This window comes from Impatiens glandulifera, chromosome 1 (assembly GCF_907164915.1).
Source record: "Impatiens glandulifera chromosome 1, dImpGla2.1, whole genome shotgun sequence".
Classification (NCBI taxonomy): Eukaryota; Viridiplantae; Streptophyta; class Magnoliopsida; order Ericales; family Balsaminaceae; genus Impatiens; species Impatiens glandulifera.
Genome location: NC_061862.1, coordinates 122,688,636 through 122,696,847, shown reverse-complemented (window position 1 = coordinate 122,696,847; position 8,212 = coordinate 122,688,636).

Below are 8,212 nucleotides of genomic sequence, written 5' to 3'. Positions count from 1 at the left end.
AGTTTGTTTGATAGCAAAAAATGATCAAAACTGGTTATGGAATAAGAGATTAAATCATCTTAATTTTAAAAGCATTAACAATATTTTTTTACACGATTTAGTTTTGGTTTGCCCAAATTAAAGTTTTCTAAGGAAAAGGTCTGTCCTGCTTGCCAGTTGGGAAAACAGGTCATATCAACTTTTATGAGTACAGGAAGATCTCAATCCAATCAATGCCTGTAACTGTTGCACATTGACCTGTTCGGTTCAATTCCAGTAAAAAGCCTAGGAGGAATGAGATTCACTCTAGTCATTATTGATGATTTTTCAAGATTTACTTGGGTTATTTTTCTACATTCTAAGGATCAAACTACTAAGAATTTAATAAAGATACTTAGAAGACTTTAAAACAAAAAATCATTAAGTATCATCAAAATTAGAAGTGATTGGGGAACCGAGTTCACCAATAGATGCCTAGCTTCTTACCTCGAGGAATCTAGTATTAGACACGAGTTGTCTAGTGCCAAAACTCCACAGCAAAATGATGTTGCTGAGATGAGAGTCAAAACAATGAAGGAAGTAGCAAGATCTATGCTAGCCGACTCAGGTGTTTCTCAAAAACTATGGGAAGAAGCCATAAACACAGCCTGCTATACTCAAAATCGGTCAATGATTAACAAACACTTTAGAAAAACTGCCCTATGAACTTTTTATGGAAGAATTCCTAAATGTAGAATTTTGAGAGAGGGAAAATAATATTTTATTGCTTGTAATTGCTTTCGTAATACATAAGAAATCTAGTGCTTAAATAGTAAAAATTACATATCAATAAAATAAAATATTAATAAAATCTATCAATAAATAAAAATCAAATAAATTATAATTGATTTGACAATCAGCAACAAATCTTACAATTCTTTAATCAAGTAGCAAATCAATTATTCTCATTGATTTACTGTTGGGTCAAATTATTTTGACTAACTGTCAAAGTAGTTTGACTATTGAAATTTTGATGATGAATTTATATAAAATTTAATCTATGCGTCTAATTGTCTTTGGTGCAGGTGTATCGAAATCAAATTTTATTAGACGTGGTCTTAATGAGGTTAATTAGACCGATTTGACATTAGATGCACGAAATTAGAAGTGCAGTCTAACTAGCGAAGTTAGACGTGCAATCTAACACACGGAGTTAGACGTATAGTCTAACTAGCGGAGTTAGACGTGCAGTCTAACACACGGAGTTAGACGTGTAGTCTAACTAGCAGAGTTAGACGTGTAGTCTAACTAGCGGAGTTAGACGTGCAGTCTAACTAGCGGAGTTAGACGTGCAGTCTAACTTGCGGAGTTAGACGTGCAGTCTAACTAGCGGAGTTAGAAGTGCAGTCTAACACACGGAGTTAGACGTGCAATCTAACACACAGAGTTAGACGTGCAGTCTAACACACAGAGTTAGACGTGTAGTCTAATTAGCAGAGTTAGACGTACAATCTAACTAGTTGAATTAGACATGGAGTCTAATGGAAAGAGAAAGTTAGATGTGCAGTCTAACTCCTTCAGACTAGTCTGAAAAGAACCGTAATTAGACGTGGAGGCTAATGGAAAGTGAAAGTTAGACGTGTAGTCTAACTAGTGAAAGTTAGACGTGTAGTCTAGCTCCTTAAGATTAGTCTGAAGTGAACTGTAATTAGACGTGAAGTCTAATCCCATTAGACTAGGTGGTCTAATGGATCCTGTTATTAGACGGGGACGTCTGATTTCATTAGACGAGGTCGTCTAATTGAAATACGTCTAATGCCATGCTTAAGCAGTTGCTTGAAGCTAGCACCCGCCTACCCACGTGCTCTAGCTGTACGCTACTCCTTCTCCACTTTCTAGTGAAGATTAGTACGACAACCAGCTACAACCAATCAACCAATGCCACGTAAGCGAATATCCTTTACACTACTTGTTTTGTAGGTACATCTCTGAAGAATATTCGGCGCACTACCAGTTGTATATGGCCACGATCCTTGTACTTAGAGTCTTCTATGTACTATGGAGGCGTTCCAATGGAAGCTCGCCACGTGTCATTATGAAAATTCGACCGTTAGTACTTGCTCCTTATTTAAAGAATCTCAAGGACAACGGACGAACCGCCATATAATTAATTGATCTATCAATATTCAGATTATTCTATCGAAACTATCAGCTGCTTTCTTGCTTTACTGTGTGTTAATCAAGAGAGAGTTAGAATAAAAGCATCGTTTTAGCTGAGTAATATTCTTCATCATATTGTAAGTTAAACAGAGTCTGTTCTGTTCAACAATGAGCTATTCGTACAAACTGTATTTGATTCAAAGCATATTATAGTGAATCCTTCTGGTGGTTGGAAGAAGGGGTGACATATGAGAGTTTGCTCCGAACATCCATAAATAAACTGCTATGTTGTTTCTTTCTGTCATCTTTTCATTCTTGGTTCCCAGCTTCAAACCTAAGTAAACATTTCTGCGCTTGATTATGTTTCAAGTGTTTACAAGGGTTTGCATAGAATAGAAAGTGATTTAAATCTTTAACAAGATTTCTATCAAATCGTTTTCCTAAGCCTTCATCAATAGCTTTAACCCTGCCTCTATTGATTAAGCCGATCCTATCAATTGATATCAGATCTCTGTTTTCTATTCTCAAGCTTTTAGAACCTGAATCATATCTATCATCAATGAGATCCCTATTCCGTCAAAAGAAAACTGTGATTATTGGATGATGAAAATGCAAGCACATTTGGCTGCTCTTGATTGCGACATGTGGAGTGTCATTACTGATGGTCCCATAAAAATTTTAAAGCCAAGATGTGAATGGACTACTGAAGATAAGGTGATTAACAATTTGGACAATGTGGCAAAGATTATTCTGTATCAATCGATTAACATGAACATCTTCTATGAGATCAAGTCTTGTTCCTCTGCTAAAGAAATATGGGAGAAACTGACTCAAATCTATGGTCGAAATGTTCAAGCATAGAAGAATCAGAAAGATTAGAAAGTTTTCATGTGTGTTGAAAACAAATCCATATGGGCAGAAAGTGATTCTGAAGAGTCCCCTATTGAAAGGGATATTGAAACGGTAACTTGCTTGATGGCAGATGATCAAAACAAGGTAAATGATTCTTCTCCACCTGAATTTACCAACGAAGAGCTAACTACTGCACTCAATGAAATGGCCATTGAGTACAAAAAGTTATCTGATTCTTTTTACGAAATGAAAGTGAAATATGAAGTAAATATCTCTTCTTCTCACAAAAATTCTGAATCAAATATTTTTGACGAAAACATAGCAGAAATCTCATCTGAGAATGAGATGCTCAAGGAACAGATTCAAACTCTTTCATCTGAAAACAAATGGTTAAATTATGGTCTTAGTGCTTGGACAAGGTCTGGAGAAGTTGTCAAACATCAGATCATCATGTTAAAACCTGCTGGATCTAGATCCGGTCTAGGATTTGACAACAATGACCCTAACATGTCCTGAAAAAAATTTAACTCAGCAAATAACAAGCTTAAGTCAATAAGCTTTGTTAAAGGGAGTTTGACTAAAATTGAATCTGATCCTATTCACGAAGAAGTAGCTTTCAAAAACGAAATAACTTTTGTTTCGCCGATTGTTAGCTGGCTAAAAAATAAGTTAGAAGCAGCCAACAAGTCTGGAAATCTAAAATCCGACTCAAAGTCAAGGAGCTTTAAAAGAAAATTGTCTTCAAAAGTTAAGGGATCAGTGGCTAGCAGGAAGGCGTCTGCTATGTCAAAATCATACGCATTAATCACAACACAAAATGGGAAATCCATCAGAATAACTCAAATATGGATTCCAAGGGACTGATTGACCGAGGACCCAATTAAAAGTGGGTACCAAAAGATTGTAAATATTCTTTTGTGTAGGTACAAATGAACGATGAGCTGGAGGAATCTGTATGGTATCTTGATAGCGGCTGTTCCAGGCATATGACAGGAAACAGACGACTTTTTACTGATATAGCAGAGTGCTCTGGACCTAAGATTACTTTTGGTGTTAACAAGAAGGGTAAGACCATGGGTAAATGTAAGATTATCCATGGTAACCTAACCATTAATAACGTGTTACTTGTAGATAATCTGTGCTATAACTTGATCAGTATCAGTCAGTTATGTGATAATGATTTGTCAGTTGATTTTCAAACTCATGCATGTCTAGTTAATGATCAAGATGGAAATACTTTGTTAACTGGTAGTAGAGTAGGAAACTCATATAAAATGAATTGGCAAAAAGAATCTTCTAATCCTATGTGCATGATTGCCAAGAATGACCAGAAATGGTTATGGCATAAAAGGTTGAACCACTTGAATTTCAAAACCATTAACAACATTTGTTCAAACAATTTAGTTATTGGATTAACTAAATTACAGTTTGCTAAAGACAAGGTATGTCCTGCTTGCCAGTTAGGCAAACATGGCAGATCATCGTTTAAAAGTAAAGGGAAATCTCAATCCAGCCGTTGCCTAGAATTGTTACACATGGATCTGTTTGGTCCAATTAATGTAAAAAGCATAGGAGGAATGAGATTCACCCTAATTGTTATTGATGATTTTTCACGATTCACATGAGTAGAATTTTTACCATCTAAGGACAAAACTACTGAAAACTTGATTAGGATTTTTTAGAGAATTCAGAATCAAAAATCTCTGAATATTGCGTGCATTAGAAGTGACCAGGGAACTGAGTTCACAAATAGATTTCTTTCTTTTTATCTCGAGGAGTCTGGATTTAGGCACGAGTTGTCTAGTGCCAAAACTTCACAACAGAATGACATCGATGAGAGAAGAGTGAGGACTCTAAAGGAAGCTGCGAGATCTATGTTAGCTGAATCAGACGTACCTCAAAGATATTGGGCATAAGCCATAAACACTACTTGCTACACACAAAATCAGTCAATAATTAACAAACGTTTTGATAAAACTCCCTATGAAATGTATAACGGAAGAATCCTCACAGTTTCTTACTTTAAAGTATTCAGGTGTAAATGTTTTATTCATAACAATGGAAAGGTTTATCTGACCGCTTTTGATGCTAAAGCAGATGAAGGATTCATGATGGGATATTCCTCAATAAGCAAGACTTACAGAGTTTTTAATAAAAGAACTCACTGTTGAGGAATCTCTTCATGTTGTCTTTGATGAACCTGTTGAGAGTAACTCCATTGATCCCATTGATCTTGCTGATAGATTAGAAGCGACACGTCTTGAATCTGTAAGTGAGGAAGAAGCTCTAGATAAACGGATGTCATTGTCTGAACTTGTGGCTGATCCGGTTGAAATTCAACCAGACGTACAAACTCCTATACAACAGTCAGTTGAGAGTTCGCACGTCGAGGTGTCACCTGTTCAGATGACCAATCCCTTTAGATCCAACTTCAAATGGAACAAGAATCATCCACCAGAATTGATCATCGGAAATCCTTTGTCTCCTCGAAGGACTAGACGTCAATTGTTGGATGAAATGGACAATTTCGCTTTCATTTCTCAAATTGAACCCAAGAAAATTGGTGAAGCAGTGGTTGATCCAGATTGGATCAACACAATGTAGGAGGAGTTAAACCAATTCGTGAGAAATAAAGTGTGGCATCTAACTCCTAGACCAACTGATCAGTCAGTCATAAGAACTAGATGAGTCTTTAGAAACAAGCTTAGTGAAGATGGCCTAGTTGTCAGGAACAAAGCTCGTTTAGTTGCTCAAGGATACAGACACGAGGAATGTATTTAATTTGATGAGTCCTTTGCACCAATTGCAAGACTTGAAGCAATTAGAATTTTCCTGGTATTTGCATCTTTTAAGATTTTCAAAGTGTTTCAAATGGATGTGAAAAGTGCATTTTTAAATGGTAAATTGAATGAAGATGTCTATGTTGAGCAACCTCCTGGTTTTGTAGATCATACTTTACCAAATCATGTTTTCAAACTTGATAAAGTTTTATATGGTTTAAAACAGGCCCCTAGAGCCTGGTATGACACTTTAACTGAATTTCTGTTTGATCACGATTTTGTTATTGGAACTGTGGATAAAACTCTGTTTAGATTCACCAAAGATTCTCACATTCTGTTTGTTCAAATATATGTTGACGATATTATTTTTGGTTCAACTAATCCCAAATTATGTGAGAAATTTGCAAAGCTGATGAAGGACAGATTTGAAATGAGCAAGATGGGAGAATTAACCTTCTTCCTTGGGCTTCAAGTTCATCAGCTGGAAAAAGGAACCTTCATCAATCAGGTCAAGTATACCAAAGAATTTCTAAAGAAGTTCGGGATGGATAACCTATTCTGCATCAGCCACTCCAATGAGCTCCTCTAGTAAATTGGACAAAGATGATGGTGGTTAATGTGTAGATGTAACAACTTATAGAGGCCTCATTGTTACTGCCAGTAGGCCAAATATTCAGTTTGCCTTTGGAGTTTGTGGAAGATTCCAGGCTAATCCTAAACTTTCTCACTTTGCTAAACGTATTCTTAAATACTTAAAGGGAACTCAAAATGTGGGACCGTGGTATCCGAAGGATTCCAGTTTCAATTTGACTAGTTTCTCAGATGCAGATTATGCAGGTTGCAAAATTGATAGAAAAAGTACGAGTGGAACTTGCCAGTTCCTTGGAGATCATCTTATCTCATGGTTCAGTAAGAAGCAAACGTCGGTTGCCACGTTTACAACTTAAGTAGAGTATCTTGCAGCTGGCAGTTGTTGCTCTCAGCTTTTGTGGGTTCAACAACAGCTCAGGGACTATAGGATTGAGGCTGAAGAATCACCAATTTTTTGCGACAACACTAGTGCTATCGCAATCACCTATAATCCAGTTCTGCATTCTCGGACAAAACATATTGAAATCAGGCATCACTTCATCCGAGAGCATGTCAATTAGAAGCAAATTCGTCTTGAATATATTCCTACGGATCAACAAATGGCAAATATCTTCACGAAGCCTCTACCCAAAGCTAAGTTTTCTCATTTTAGAAACATTTTAAGTTTTGTTGATCTTGATTGATGTTGTTATGTGCATAAATTAAGGAGGAACATGTTGTTCAAAACGTAACTGGACAGACATGAAGACAAATGTCTTAATACATTCAAAGGATTAGATGTTTAAGAAACATAACTACTTATATGTACGTTTACTCTAGCAGTTTAATCTTCCTTTGGGAACCTATGTCTTGGTTCTTTAACCTACGTGGTTAGACGCATACGTTTAATAAACGTTAGACGTTTTTACGTTTAGAGCAAGTGGATGCTCACGTCTAACTAGACACACGTGCAACACATGTTGTTTTCGCATAATTAGACGTATACGTCTAATAGACGGATTTCCCAAAAAGAAGTGAAAAATGTGAAAATTAAATTAACGTCTAACTACTTGTGTAATTAGACCTTTCATCTTCTAGTTATTTGGACAGATGTTATCTGATTATGTATCTGTTTATGTACTTGTTCCGGCAAAAATATTAAATCAGTCACTTCTCGAAAGGATTGAAGACATGTGTCTTTCAATACGTAAAGAATGACTAAAATTTCTAACGACTTTATTTTGTACGTTTAGTATTAACTGTGCATTTTCATTATTAATATTAAATGTTATGTTCCTTGGGAACAAATTTCTGAGTTTTTGACGCTCGGTATGATCATTAGATATTTTCTACACGTTAGTCTTTGATATTTAATGAGTGATTTTACTCAAATGGTAGAGTTCTTCCAAACCCGTCTCTCTCTTTAGAATTCGAATCGACTAGTTCTTGTTCACCTAGTCGAAATGTAATCCTTTTCTCCGAAATCTCTTCAAGTGGATTTTAAATTTGTATCCACGTTGAAATCTTCTGGAATGGCTAAAATGTTCGAGTCGTTGAAAGTCTCCGGGATGCAGAAATTCCTTAGTCCTCATCCTATCTATCACGAACAGATGATTCGTGAATTCTTCAAAACAACCAAGTTCTATCAGGACAAATATATCGTTGGGATCGTTATGGGCAGGATGATTTGTTTCACTGAAAGAACGTTCAGTATGTTCTTCCAACTTCCTATTGAAGGCATTCATGAGTTTTCATCTTTCTTTTATGATAACATGTTCGAAATGATGAATGTCTTAGCTGATTCGCCCCTTATGGATATTCACGGGAAGAAAAGCCTCCTGAAAGTTGAGTTCGCTCTTCTCAACGACATCATTTCCAAATCTCTTCTCGCC